The following is a 16,316-nucleotide window of genomic DNA, read 5'->3' on the forward strand; positions in this document are numbered from 1 at the left end:
AACTTCTGGAATGCGCATGGGACCAACCACTAATGGTGAGTATACGTATTGCTTTATAATTGTTCTCTTTTTGAACTTCTTTTTAAAGGATTCAACAAGACCATCAGAGAGTAAGGATAAAGTAGTTACCGGAATATTCAAGCGAGGTTGTGCAGTCCTAGTGTGAGAATAGGGTCCCCTTGCAGTTCTTTTTCCAGAGGTTCTTGATGAAGCCATTTGAGTGTTGTTTATGAAGAGATTTTAGGGTTTGTATGAGGAAGAGAGAGAAACAGGAAGGAGAAAAGACCAAATGGATTGATTATGCAATTGTAAAGAGATGCCTTGAAAAATGAGTCGACCTATTAAAACACAGATGAGTTGACTCTGGGTAGCAAAGACTTGACTCATGGGTCGACCGATTGGGGCCCGAAATTAATGCAACGATGCAATGGGAAGCAAAGAGTCGACTCATACATGTAATGAGTCGACACATCCATGTTTGAAACCTTAGATGAATGGACTATGGGTAGCGAGGAGTCGACTCATGGGTCGACCTGTTGGGACCTGAAGGTAATACAAAGATGGAATTCACAGCTATGGGTCGACTCATGGGTTGACCTGTTGGGACCCGAAGTTAATGATTCGAAGACATGAGATTCAAGAATACTCCTAATGATGAATGCATGTTAAATATGATACCTAAGCAAGTTCAAGCATAATTCAAACATAGAGATGACTCAAGCTTAGACTAAATCATAAAATAAACATCAAGAATTGCATTATATAGAACACATGTATAATACATAATTGATCAAGATAGTTTAAATAGATAGGAACGATATTACCTCCAATGATGATAAACGATGAATGCCCTCACATAGCCCGTACTTGTCAATTAAGGAATAGATATGCATAGATATAGAGCTAGCATCATATATAAATTTAAAAGTGATCCGAGATATCGAGAGCACTAAGTTCCCTACGGATATGGAAGAAAGGATTTGTCGCAAGTGGTTTTGTGAAAATATCGACAAGTTGATTTTTTTCTATCAACGTGCTCAAAGACAACATCACCTTTCTCAACATGATCCCTAAGGAAGTGATTCTGAATTTTAATATGTTTAGTGCACGAATGTAGTATAGGATTTTTAGTTAAATTGACGGCGCTTGTATTGTCACACAAAGCGGGAATACGTTCAAGTTGAACATTGAAGTCGAGTAATTGTTGTTTGAGCCACAAAACTTGAGCACAACAATTACCGATTGCAACGTATTCCGCCTTGGCCGTTGACAAAGAAAATCAAACTTGCTTTTTGCTGTGCCAACTCACTAAGGAATTTGAATAAAAATGACAACTGCCACTTGTGCTTTTCCTATCCGATTTGCAACCAGCAAAGTCGGAATCAAAGTAGCCAACTGTCACAACGCGAAAAACAACCGGCGGGAAAAACACACAGAGCCGCCACCGTGCGTTATTTATCCCAAAGGAGGGAAAGGAAACGCTCGAAGTAAACCTGAAAAAGGGAAAGGAATGGTCTTACGGCCAGAGATTGCAAGGTATGGGAGTCGGTTACACAAGGGGAAGGTATTAGCACCCCTCATGTCCGCCGTACTCGACGGGATCCACGCTCAAAAGAATAGGAAAAGGTTGCTAAATAACTTCTCAAAAGAATGCACACACACTGGAATAAAACACAAATGGAAGAAAACGGAAGCGGACTCGGTAGGATGTCGCATCCTAGGCCTACGTAGTTTGTCAGGAACAAACATCAGAGTCAACGTAGTTCGGGGGAATGGGAAACGGGCTCGCTAGGATATCGTATCCTATGCCTACGTATCTCATCTGGAATGAGAATCAGAGCTACCGTAGTTCAGCTAACGCACGCCAAAACAAAACACAACACAAAGACGCTGAGACGTCAAAGCAAACACACGACAGGAAATGGAATGCCAATCGCTGGTCTTACATCCAACTCCAAACAAAAGAAACAGGAAACAGATAGCCAATCAATGGTCTTACCTCTGACTCCACAAACAAACAACAACAGCAGGAAACGGAATGCCAATCGCTGGTCTTACATCCCACTCGAAACACATACCAAAAGGTTATCAAATTGACAAGCTAACAGGGAGTCTGGTACTGGGACCTAAAAGCTGTCAAGCTAACACCAAGAAGACGCTGAGACGTCAAAAGAAACAAAGAGGTTGAACACATAGACTAAAAGGGATTCGGGAACTCATACCTAAAAGCTGTCAAGCAAAACACACGCAAAAAAGAAAAGGGTGCCCGGAGAGATCTCGCACGATCTCCTGCCTACGTACCTCATCTGGTATGAGGATCAGGGCGACGTAGTTCCCCTTAACAGGGGAGAAACTTTCTCCTAACCAGAGACCGGGGAATAACGGACTAAAAGGGAGACTGACTCGAGCCTAATAGTCATCATGCAAATTATAACCCTAGGTTGAGGTCTCTAACAAGAGTTTGACTCACATAGGCAATGAGTCAACTCAAGTCTATCTCTACGTACGTTCAACTTCCTTGAAAGTTGATCACACGACTCCTACAGAAAGGAGATGAGAAGCAAAAGCAGATAAACATCAAAAGCAATCATCACACTCTATATGCAAACAAGCAGCTCATACAAGGCTGGGCTTTAGTCAAGGGGTCATATCAACCTCGACAAATAAGCCAACACTGGAAGGGTATGATGAAACTCTTAACCACTGACATTGACTGTCAGGGTGAACAGATGAAAGGTAATGAGGGTTGGACCTCACAGCTCTTAACCCTGGCCTGGGTGAGCTTGAATCAAATGAAAGCGTGGGGGTCCAGAATGAGGGACCCTATTCCACTTGACTGACTCTGTATAGGATTTGGGGGACGTGTCCAAGAGCATCAGCACGTAGTGCGAGCTTAATGGACGACTCAACAATTAACAGGGGACTGGCTACTAGTCCCTTCTATATGCCAATTGCCTCTTCACTTAGAAGGACTTGAAGTACATGGCACAAATATAAACAATCACAATCATTGCCTCTTAAGGAGGACTTCAGCCAAATGCCTGCCAAAAGAAACGACAGGGCTTCCAGACTACATGGAGTTAGAAGATGATTACCTAGGTGGTATACCAACCACAAGAAAAGCAAAGCTCAAGCAATGAGCTAAAAGCGACTAAAGTACCTGTAAGAAAATCAAACAAGTCAATATTCACATTCAGACAAATCAAACAAACAGTCAACAGTGTTACAACCAATATGCACACAAGGCAAGTCAACAACTCAACAACTCAAGTGAGTTCATCACCAAGGAACCTACAACACAACAAAGGTTAGTGGATAAAGCAAATTTGCATCTCAAGTCATGAGATCAACATCAACCATTAGGACTAATAGCTTGAACCTGAAATACAAAGCTCAAAAGATGAGTACAAACCACTAGTCCAAGACTAGGGTCAAAGGCAAAGAAAAAAGTCAAAACAGCAACCAATATTCAACATGAAGCTCATTTATTCAAGTAATAACATGTCCTAAAAAGTACCAAACTCAAATCAACAAGCAAAGCCATCTAAAGCACAAAATAAGGCCAAGGCAATTACAAAGCACACAATTGGACATTAAGAGTAGAAATTCCATATTAAAACAGAAATGAATCAAATAACCATGGAAATTTTTATGTGCATACAACATGTTAAACACAAGCATCATGCAAAAAAATGGAATTAGAAAAGCTCAATTGACATGTATATGAAAATGAACAAGAGCAACATCCAATTGTGTGACACACATTGTCACACCATATATCCAAGTACCTAAAACAGAGATGGAAAATGCTAAAAATGCCAAACAAAAGCCAAAAGATCATGTTATGTGTCATTAATGAGCATGTTAAATTTCACAGAAATTGGACAATGTATGAGCATTTCACAAGAGAATTGGTGCAACATGTCAAATTTGCATACATGTTCAAATAAGCAAACACATTTAAAATTCCAGAAATGATAAAATCACACAAATGACATCTAAAAAAAATAGACATCCATACAAACAAGTGAAAAAAATTGGAAGCAATTTGGATTTATTTTCTATTTTTTATGATTTTTGGAATGTGATTAATTTAAATGAAAATAAATGTGAAAACCAATTGGAAATAATATGTGAAATGCAAAACTGGAAATGCATCATGGATGAATCGAACCATGTAGCAAGGAAAATAGAGGCGCTGGGAAAAATAAATTAGAAACAACATGAGCGAGGTATCGAACTCGCTCTCTGAGGCTCAAAGCGCACACACTCAGCATGCCACATCAACAAGCTAATGCATACAAGGCAAGGCCAAACAAAGCATGGCCTATCAAACATACACGCACGCAGCCAGTCAGCATCCAACAAGCACAAGTAAAGCGCAGCGTTTCATTAAGTGATGTGGACGCACACATCAGCGGTCAATAACACACATAAGCGTAGTCAATGTATCCCGGCCAATGGAAAGGACAAATAAGCGCACAGGTGGACGCCAACGGGACAAACCCTAGCAGTTATAACCAGACGGCGGAGCAACCGTCTTCTCCGGCGAGACAGGCGGTGCTCCGCCATGAAAATTTGCAGAAAACGGCAAATCGCATATGGTTCGACAGATCTTTCCAAGAGGAGCAAGAATATCACAATTATAAGTCCTAATTCATCACCATAAACACGGATCGAGCAAAAGAAAATTGGACATCCAAACTTTAAATCAACACAACTTCATCAATGTTCATCCATTTTCCATGAAATTTATATCAGAATTCTCAGCATGAAAAGATCTACAATATCATGTGCATAAAATGAAGAATTAAGATGATCGAATTTCCAACCTCTTGAAGAGCAGTGGATGAAAACAGTGTGTTCAAGGCCTAGCAATGTCCAGATCTTCCTCCTTTGGTCTCTAATGAAGCTTTATGTAGGAATTGGCACTTGAATTATCCTGGATCTTGCTTAAACTTCAACCTCCATCTTCATGTTCAAGCTATGAATGTGCATAAATCTTCACCAATTTCTTCAAACCAGAGATCAAATCCTACTCAATGATGCATGCTGAACCAGAATATGCAGAGAAATTGATGCCTTGCGTAAAGAGATTTTGAATTTCAATGAGAGAGAATTTTGGAGGGAAGAGAGATTCTAGATCTAGAACTTGTGATTATGAGCAATTGTGTTATGATTAGGCTTATATACCATGTGTTAATGACTTTGCTAATCCACATTAGGTTTGGTTAATGAAAAATTAGGAAGATATAAGGTGCATGACCAAATTAGCAAATGTGTGGTGCATGGAGAATTTTACACGTGAACAGTAACATGCTAGCATCCAAATCCACTTAAAATCATCTAATAAACACAATGGAAGTGGTATTTTTCATGTATGATCAATAGAATTTGAATTCCCCAATTTCCCTCCAAAATGCATATGAATGAACACATGATCATGTGAACCTCTTTCATGCAATGCAATGATAGATTTGGAAAGCATAGGTGAAGACAAGAATTTTGCAAAAAGAGTGGCTTCATTTGGAGTTTTGAGTCAAAAGTTATGCCACTTTGAAGTTCCATGCATACTTCATGATCATTTGGCCATAACTTCTCAACCATTCATCAGATGCTCATGATCTTGGACTTTTTGGAAAGAGGAGAGAAAGATATTCAACTTTCATGTTAAACAAAAATTCATTTGAAGCTTCTTTGATGATGTAAAATCAAGTTGAATTTGAACCAAAATCTTTCCATTTTTGGAAACTTTCAATTACAGGTCACTTTCCCTTTTGGGAAACTTTTGATCTGGCTTCAAATTCTTCAAGATAGGTGTTTGTAATGACAAATGAACCTCTTTTGAACATGAATGAAGTGTTGAAACTCATTTCTCCATCTCCTAGCCCTCATTTGACTTTTCAGCTGACTGTATAGGTCCTTAGATGACCTAGGCATGCTTTGATCAGCTTGAACCTCCACCACTTGAGGAATTGGCTCAGAAATGAAACCCCTAGCCCATATAAGCTCTCCACATAACCATGTGATCTTCATCATCAACAAATACCTCATCTCCTTGATAAACCTTGACTGGAAGAATGCATTGATTAGGGTTGACCAGAGGTCAAAACCCTAATCCCAAGGAACTTGAGCATGCACAGCGAAGCCCTTGAGGATGACATAACCATGATGATGGTAATATACCCTTGCAATCAAGACACTGCTCAATCTTTGAAGGATCAAGAAACCCTAATGCACTGCAAACCCTCAGATGGTTGATCATTAATTCAATAAGACCCTCAGGCTTGAACCATATACCACCTTCATCTTCTGAACAAGACATTAGAGGATGATCTCTTATTCCATATGATATGCAATATGCAAATGCCTAATGTCCTAAAACATGAAATGCAATATGCTAAACTAGTCCCAAGAAGAGGAGGGCAAATTTTGAGGTGTTACAGCTGCCCCTATTCAATCCACTTTGAACCTGTCAATATGAACAGCCTCGGCTTTCAGATGATCAGGGTGAAGAGTGATTGAATACCAAGAACAGACGAACAATTTGCACTCCGCTGGGGATTATTATATATTTTTTTGCTTTTCTTGAACCCCAAAACTTTCTGATTGATTTTGATTTATTTTATTTTTTTTGTTTTTCTTGAACCCCGAAACTTATTTTCTTTCACGTGTATGATCCCTGATCACCGCATTTGAACCCCGACCACCTCATATTACTCTTGTTTTCCAAATCATGAACCCCGTTCTCCAGTTGAACCCCAATCGCATGACGATAACTCGCGATCGCCGTTGTGAACCCCGCTCTCCAGAAAACACCCCGTGTCTCCCTTTCTCCATTTGAACCCCGTTCTCCAGAAAATGCCCAGCACTCCCTTCTCTCCATTTGAACCATGTTCTCCATTTTCTTGTGATAATTCCGCTGGCAACGCCGGAAATAACACCAAAATACCACTCTGATGGCGACATATCAGAGGGTACACCTTCTTAACAGGAAGGTAATCATGTGTATTTCTTCCTCCGAAGATACCCATAACGACTTCTGTTGGCCTCGCCAAAGTCTAAGGTGACACATGATCAGAAGACAATCCTGAGGACCTCATCCCGGATATAATCTTCAACTCCAATCTCCATTTGAACCCCGTTCTCTAGAAAATGCCGCAACACTTTCTTTTCTCCATTCTTCGATTTTCGCGCTGATCGCGTAACGTTCTTTGATCTTCATTTCCATCTCCGCCCGACGGAAAATTTTCCTCCAATATCGCACTACTGGGGAACATTGTCGCTCCAACGTCATGATGCTAAACTCCTCAGAGTAACATCTTCACCAACCGGTGAAACCAATCCTCAACCGGTAACCACGGCTTGAGTAACATCTTCACCAACCGGCAAAACCAAATCTCAAACGATAACCACGGCCTGAGACTAGCTTATGCTTACAATGCTGATGCATGATGATTATTTTTCAGCGTAATGCTCCATAACCATGGAAATGCTACACAATGAATTATGCAATATGCTATGATATTCTAAATGATGAATGCATAAAAAGCATCCCCCTCAAGGGACTCTACTGGGGAGCTCGAGGCACTCTGCTGAGGAACTCGATAACACTCCAATCTCCACCCTGCTGGGGAATAGCACTGCTGCTGGGGAAAGGACAACCCTCACCAGGGATGACCTCCACTGAACCTGATCTGCTTGGGGACTTCGCAAGGGAAGAAACCATCAACGCATTCTGCGGGGAAAACAGCAATCTTCGACTTGCTGGGGAAGAATCCACCAACGCACTCTTCAGGCCTGACTGCCGAGGAAACACTGATCTCAAACCCGCTGGGGAGATAACAATCCCGACCCTGCTAGGGAAAATACGGAATATCTGACACGGAACACCTGTCGACTCGTCGAGCACTGGCGTTTAACATCTAACCAAATTATCAATTTTCTATTTTTCCAAACTTTGAAGAGTCTTCTTGATTAACACTCAAGGATCATCGTACGTCTTCCGCCGTCTTTTCACCATTCTCAACTCCTTGTCCCTGATCGGACTCCACGGGGATCTTTTATCAAAAGCTTCACATCACAACCTGCAAGTGAGTGAAAATATCTAACAGCACCTGCCAAAAGAGATCGTTAGATAAAAACGTGCCCCAGGCGTGCCAAAATTTCAACACCTAGGTCACTCAACCTTCCGAAGAAGATTTCAGGCTTTCAATCTTATGAACATGCATTGGAAGGGACCTGTATGTCTCAAAATGCAAATATTCTTTATCAAAATAAACTGATGTTTTTGCACTCAAAGCGGTAATGAAAACAAAAACAAAATTATTTGACTGAATATGCATTTTATTGATTGAAAAGAGGTGGCTCAAAACCGAGCAATACACAGGAAGCAATCCCTGAAAAGAGGTAATTGCACACAAAAGGAAAAATCTATCCTAATGGCAATGTGAAACCGTGATCTCATCGAGTTCCAACTCGGTTACACCCCATATGTACTCAAGACTCTCCGTGTTGTCTGCCTTCTGAACAAGACGCTTCCGACCGATCCCTACCGGGGATTATCCATGTGTCTTAACCAAAACACAAACGATCATGCTAGACGCTGTTGTTCGTTTCAATCCCTCTTTTTCCTGGACCGCCCTTTCGGGTTTTCAATCCACTGGGATACCCTTTTTTGCCCAAGTCGCCCTTGTGGGGTTTTCGACTTGTCGGGTGTACAGTTTTTCCTTTTTATCCCTAATTTTTGCCCGAACCTTTCATTTATCTTTTTGGTTCGCCGGGATGCCCATTTTTGCCTGGACTATTTTATTCTTTTCGTCCAGCGGGTCTCTTATACGAAGTATTTTTTAACTGCGTCCGCATTCACAGGGGATGGAAAATCCTCGCCATCCATGGTCGTCAACAACAAGGCTCCGCCAGAGAAAACCCTCTTGACCACGAATGGACCTTCATAATTGGGTGTCCACTTTCCCCTACGATCGTTTTGAGGAGGAAGGATCCTTTTCAACACCATATCTCCCACATGATATACACGAGGTCGCACCTTTCGGTCAAAAGCACGCTTCATCCGCTGCTGGTATAACTGCCCATGACAAATGGCCGCCAGCCTCTTTTCCTCAATCAGGCTCAACTCTTCATACCGAGTCCTTACCCACTCAGCCTCTTGCAATTTCACGTCCATCAGGACTCTCAACGAAGGAATCTGAACCTCAACCGGTAACACGGCTTCCATCCCATACACAAGCGAGAAAGGCGTTTCCCCAGTAGACGTACGCACCGAGGTTCTATACCCATGCAATGAAAACGGCAACATCTCGTGCCAATCCTTATAGGTCACAACCATTTTCTGCACAATCTTCTTAATATTCTTATTAGCTGCCTCGACCGCCCCATTCATCTTCGGACGATAAGGAGAAGAATTGTGATGCTCGATCTTGAACTCCCGGCACAGTTCTGCCATTATCTTATTGTTGAGATTAGAACCATTATCAGTAATGATTCTTTCGGGAACCCCATATCTGCAAATGATGTCCCTCTTGAGAAATCTGGCTACGACCTGCTTCGTCACGTTTGCATAAGAGGCTGCTTCCACCCACTTGGTGAAGTAATCGATAGCCACTAATATGAACCGGTGCCCATTCGAAGCCGTAGGCTCGATCTTTCCGATCATATCAATGCCCCACATGGAAAATGGCCACGGAGATGACATCAAACTCAACGGGTTTGGAGGCACGTGCACCTTATCAGCATAAATCTGGCATTTATGACACTTCCGCACAAAATTGAAACACTGGGCCTCCATCGTCATCCAATAATATCCAGCCCTCAACAATTTCTTCACCATTGCATTCCCACTGGCATGGGTACCAAACGACCCCTCGTGAACCTCTTTCATCAATTGGCTTGCTTCTTTGTCATCAACGCATCTGAGCAACACCCAATCGAAATTCCGCTTGTACAAAACCCCATCCTTGTTCAGATAGAACACCATGGCCAACCTCCTCAGAGTCTTTCGGTCCTTCTTGGATGCTCCCTCGGGATACTCCTGGGTTTCCAGATAGCGCTTGATATTGTAATACCACGGCTTCTCATCATCAGGCGCTGTGTCAACAGCAAACACATAAGCCGGTCTATCCAGACGTCCCACCTCAACACTGGGAAACTGATTCCACCATTGCACCTTAATCAAGGTAGCCATAGTAGCCAAAGCATCTGCTAACGGATTCTCTTCTCTCGGCACATGATGTAATTCCACCTTGGTGAAAAACGTCAACAATCTCCTCGTATAGTCCCGGTATGGAATTAAATGAGATTGATGCGTATACCATTTCCTGTTAACCTGGTTCACAACCAAAGCTGAATCTCCATAGATGACAAGGTTCTTGATCCGCAAATCAATCGCCTCTTCAATACCCAAGATGCAAGCTTCGTATTCAGCCACGTTGTTGGTGCATTCAAATGTTAGTCGGGCAGCAAAAGGAATGTGGGATCCTTTCGGCGTAACCAAAACAGCACCAACTCCACTACCATTCACGTTAACGGCCCCATCAAACATCAAAATCCATTCGGATTCAGGGTCAGGCCCCTCCTCCGGGATCGGTTCCTCACAATCTTTCGATTTGAGAAACATGATGTCCTCATCACGGAACTCAAACTTCATCGGTTGATAATCCTCAATGGGTTGCTGGGCGAGGTAATCAGATAATACACTCCCCATGATTGCCTTCTGAGAGGTATATTGGATATCATATTCAGTCAAAATCATTTGCCATCTTGCAACCCGTCCGGTCAATGCTGGCTTCTCAAAAATATACTTGATTGGATCTATCTTGGAAATCAACAAAGTGGTATGAACCAGCATATACTGTCTCAGTCGGCGAGCAGCCCATACCAAAGCACAGCAAGTTTTCTCGAGCAGTGAATATCTTGTTTCACAGTCGGTAAACTTTTTGCTAAGGTAGTAAATCGCATGCTCTTTTCGACCAGACTCGTCATGTTTTCCCAGTACACACCCCATAGACCCCTCGAGGACCGTCAAGTACAGAATTAACGGTCGTCCCTCCACAGGAGGCATCAGAATCGGAGGCTCCTGCAAATATTCTTTTATCTTTTCAAATGCCGCTTGGCAATCATTATTCCACCTGACCGTTTGATCTTTTCTTAACAACTTGAATATAGGTTCACACGTGGCTGTTAGATGAGATATGAATCGTGAAATGTAGTTCAATCTACCTAAGAAACCACGAACCTCCTTCTCTGTTCTCGGTTCAGGCATTTCTCGTATTGCTTTTACTTTAGCAGGATCGACCTCGATTCCTCTTTCGCTTATAATAAACCCCAGCAACTTTCCAGACCGCACTCCAAAAGTGCACTTATTCGGATTCAACCTCAGTCTGAATTGTCTCAATCGGTCAAACAGCTTGGCCAGATCTACCAGATGCCCCTCTTCTGTTTGGGACTTTGCTATCATGTCATCAACATAGCATTCGATTTCATGATGAATCATATCATGAAACAAAGTCACCATGGCTCTCTGATACGTGGCACCGGCGTTCTTGAGACCAAATGGCATCACCTTATAACAAAAAGTGTCCCACGGGTTGATGAACGTTGTTTTCTCCATATCATCTAGCGACATTTTGATTTGATTATAGCCAGAAAAGTCATCCATGAAGGAAAACATCGAGAATTGAGCTGTATTATCTACCAACACATCGATGTGAGGTAGTGGGAAATCATCCTTCGGGCTAGCTCTATTCAAATCCCGGTAGTCCACACACATTCTCACCTTCCCATCTTTCTTCGGCACCGGCACAATATTCGCGACCCAAGGCGGATAATTAGTAACAGCGAGGAAACCAGCATCCAACTGCTTCTGCACTTCCTCTTTAATTTTCATGGCCATCTCAGGTCGAGTTCTGCGCAACTTCTGCTTCACTAGAGGACAGTCTGCTCTCAATGGTAGCTTGTGCACCACGATATCGGTATCCAACCCTGGCATATCTTGATAAGACCAGGCAAAGATATCAACATACTCTTTCAACAAGGCTACCATTCTGCTCTTGACATCCACCTCCAAAGCGGCCCCAACCTTCACTTCTTTCCTGACCTCCTCGGTACCCAGATTCACAACCTCAACTTGCTCCTCGTGCGGCTGAATCACCTTCTCCTCTTGTTTTAACAACCTGGCTAATTCTTCCGGCAGTTCACAATCTTCTTCGCCTTCTTCTTCGGCATGATAAATCGGATTGTCAAAGTCATATGAGGGTGTAACAGGATTGTTATCAATGAGATCCGGAGAAAGATCGCATCTGCATGAATGTTGATTCATGCATTGCTTTAGAACCAGAGCGAAGCAAATTAAAAGGAAAATGAAAACAAACACTGCCATTTTTATTTTTGTTTTTATTAAACTGCAAACATAAATGAAAAACAAGGAACACCGCTTTTAATGAAAAAACATCCTTTTATTAATGATGCATATATTGCAAAATGAAACACATGAGGTGGCCCTTACAATGGACCATTACGTTTCGGGCAAAACGTATGGCTTTCATGCAGACAGAATTGAAAAACAGAAATATTACTCTTCACGTAGAGTGACAGTGATGATATTTTCGGCCTTCCAGTTCTGGATCTCCATCCCTGGTACGCACGGTTTTATCCACGAGTCGAGCTCGCAGTCACTGTCGATCTCTTCACCCACCGCACAGATGCGATCTGGATCCAGCATTCCAGCACTGGTGAACGTGAATGGCGGACGACGTCCTCTATTCTGTCCAGACGAGCCTCGGCCCAGCTGATAACCAACCCCAAACCTGTCTTCCTTGGTGGAAATGTCTATCATCTTTCCCCAACCTGGGGCTTCTCCGCTCTTCACCACCTCAGCGGCCTGTTTATATGAAGAAATGGATGGCTTTTTCTCTTCTTTGACAAAAATGGCATTCTCCACCTTGACGGTTTCGAATGTTTGACTTGGCGTTTCCCATATTTCACCGTCCATTTCCACGTACTTGAACGATGACAGGTGGCTTACGAAGATGTCTTCCTCCCCACAAACTGTGACGACCTGCCCGTCCCAGATATACTTCAATTTCTGGTGCAAAGTCGAAGTCACTGCCCCAGCAGCGTGTATCCATGGTCGACCCAACAGGAAACTGTATGCCGGCTGAATATCCATGACATGAAACACAGACTTAAACACCTCGGGCCCGATCTTCACAGGGAGCTCCACTTCCCCAAACACAGCCCTTTTAGAACCATCAAAGGCTCTAACTATCAGGTTCGTGGGCCTCAAGATCAACCCTTCACAATCCAGCTTTGTTAGGGCTTTCTTTGGCAACACATTGAGTGATGAGCCGGTATCCACCAACACGTGCGAAAGCACTACTCCTTTACACTCCATTGCAATGTGTAATGCCCTATTGTGATTACGCCCGTCTACAGTCAGATCCAGATCAGTGAAACCCAACCCATGGCTGGCATTAACATTGGACACCACTGTCTCCAGCTGATTAATCATTATCTCCTACGGGACATAGGCTCTTTTCAATATTTTCAACAAAGCCTCTCTATTCCCTTCGGAGCTTAACAACAATGACAGGATTGAAATCTTAGACGGCGTCTGCTGCAAGTGGTCAACAAGCTTATACTCTGACTTCTTGATGATCCTCAGAAATTCCTCAGCTTCATCATCAAGTTCTTTTTCCGACCCACCAGACGCCGGTGTCGCCACAGGAGTACCCTCGCTCACCACATGCTTCCCTCTTTCCCTGGCTAAAGCCTCGGCCTTATCTTTCTTTTCTCTTTCTCCTTCCCCACTCCTCAATGTGTCGGGTGCAAACAACCTTCCACTGCGAGTGAAACCATTGGGTTCGGCATTATCCACCTTTGAAATGGTGGTTTCACCCGCAGCCTGATCCTCCTGCTTCTCCCCATTACAGTATACCTCTCCACCATAATCCCATGGCACAGCATCGTCGTTTTCATATGGAATTGGCCCAGGTACCGTGATGGTAACCGGAGCTGCATCTGCCGGTGCTGACAAGTCGATCGGATCAAAATATATGGTTATGGTGGAGATTTCCTCCCTCTCCAAATCAACCTTCTCAAATCTGAGGCTTCCCTCATCCATCATCCTCTGGACAGCCTCCCTCAACAATACACACCCATTAGGAGACACGGTGCATGCAGCACAACAATCATCACAACCCGGGAAGACCTCATTCTTCAACAGTTGTCTCTTGACCTCAGCCAATGGAGTCTTCAACTGGTCCACATTCGTCACCCAGATTCTGCCCTTATCCTCAGAAATTGCATTCACCCCCATATGACCATGCGCCGGCATGGGATTAGCGTTAACATTTGGCGATGGTGCAAAATTGATGGCCTTAGAATCCATCAGGTCCTGGACAACATGCTTAAAAGCTTTACAAGTCTCCACATTGTGTCCAGGGGACCAGAGTGGAATTCGCACTTGGCGTTCTCATCATAGTTGGCAGGCCTCTGATCAGGTCTCAACGGAGCCAACATTCTCAACTGAACCAACCCCAAATCTTTCAATTTCTTCAACAGGAATGAGTATGTCACAGGTGGCCTATCAAACTGACGATCATTCATTCGTCCTCTTACCTGATACCTGACCCTCTGCGGTCTCTGTTGAAATGGCTGTCGTTGTTGTTGCGGTTGTTGTTGTTGCTGTTGTTGATGATTATCAGCAAGAATTGTTACCGCAGCAGTGTGCTGGTAGTAACGATCCCTACCTTGTCCTCTCTGGGCATACACAGCACTTGTGTCACCCTCCTTCTTTCGCTGGCCATTACCAAATGGCTTCTTCAATTCAGACGACGAAGCATTACCCTGGATCTTTCCCATCTTCAACCAGCTTTCTATTCTTTCACCGGCCACTACAATGTCCGCAAAGTTGGTAACCGGGCATCCTACCATTCTCTCTGCAAACGTCCCCGGAAGGGTACCCATAAACAGATCAGACATCTCCCGATCTACCAACGGAGGTTGAACTCTGGCAGCCAACTCCCTCCATCTCTATGCATATTCTTTAAACCCTTCATTTGGCTTCTGAGACATACCCTACAACTGGGTACGGCTATGAGCCATGTCAGCATTAAACTGATACTGTTTAAAGAACGCATCTCCGAGATCCTGCCAGCTCTTGATATCAGATGATTTCAACTTGGTATACCATTCCAGAGACCCACCAGACAAGCTGTCCTGGAAGAAATACATCCAGAGCTTCTGGTCCATTGTATAAGCAGAAATCTTTCGGACGAATGCCTGGAGATGAGTTTCCGGGAAAGAACTCCCATTGTATTTATCAAACGCAGGCGCTTTAAACTTCTGTGGGATCACAATCCCCTCAACTAGCCCCATGTTTGACATGTTGACAACCTCCGGAGTAGCATAGCTTTCCAAAGCTCTGATCTTCTCGGCCAGCGCCTGAATTTCTTTGTTTGGTGGTTGGACACCATACTGACCAAATTGTTTATTCAGTACCGAGAACTGATCTTCTTCTCTATCCTCCTCAACCCCAAATAATGGAGGAAACTGACTATCTTTCACATTATTGACTACAGGACCGGGCCCACCGCCTGCAACAAAACCAAACCCACCACCGTTGTTGATTACCACACCAGTAGTAGTCGTCTTCTTCCTGGGATCACCACCATTCCTAGAACCACCGAGACCGTTGTTGGAGACACCCTCTAAATTGTTACCACTGTTGGCAGCAGAAGCCCGCTCAAGCTTCTCCACTTTCTCAACCAGTGCCTTCTGCCCCAAGGCGAACCCTTGCATAACATTGATCAGCTCTCCCATCTTCTCTTTTAGCTCAAGAATATTTGCGTTGGATGTATCCATCAGCTTGGATTTGTTGCGCCTGGTAGAGTATCTGTGTGGACGTGCTACGTGCAAGGGAATGATTCTACCTGCGCGAGCAATGATTCCTGAAACAATCAAACACGTTAGAAACTGACACCTGCAAAATAGAAGATAAGTTATTATGATTCATGCATGAATGCACTGTCTATCCACATGAGGAACACTCTGTCCTTCGATCCTGGTTTCATCGAGACAGATAATAATTTGACAGCAACATTCTGATGTAAATCATCTGGTTTCACCATACAGAGCAGAGAATTATGATTTAGCAAAGATATCACCCGACCATGTGTGTGCTATGTGAGTGCGCACAGAAAAGCAAATAAAGCTTGAAGATCAATCACTGAATGAAAATAACCACTGTATATCAAAAGCGCACTACACATGCAAGAGTCATACATAGGGTCTGATACAAA

Source organism: Lathyrus oleraceus, chromosome 5 (assembly GCF_024323335.1).
Source record: "Lathyrus oleraceus cultivar Zhongwan6 chromosome 5, CAAS_Psat_ZW6_1.0, whole genome shotgun sequence".
NCBI lineage: Eukaryota > Viridiplantae > Streptophyta > Magnoliopsida > Fabales > Fabaceae > Lathyrus > Lathyrus oleraceus.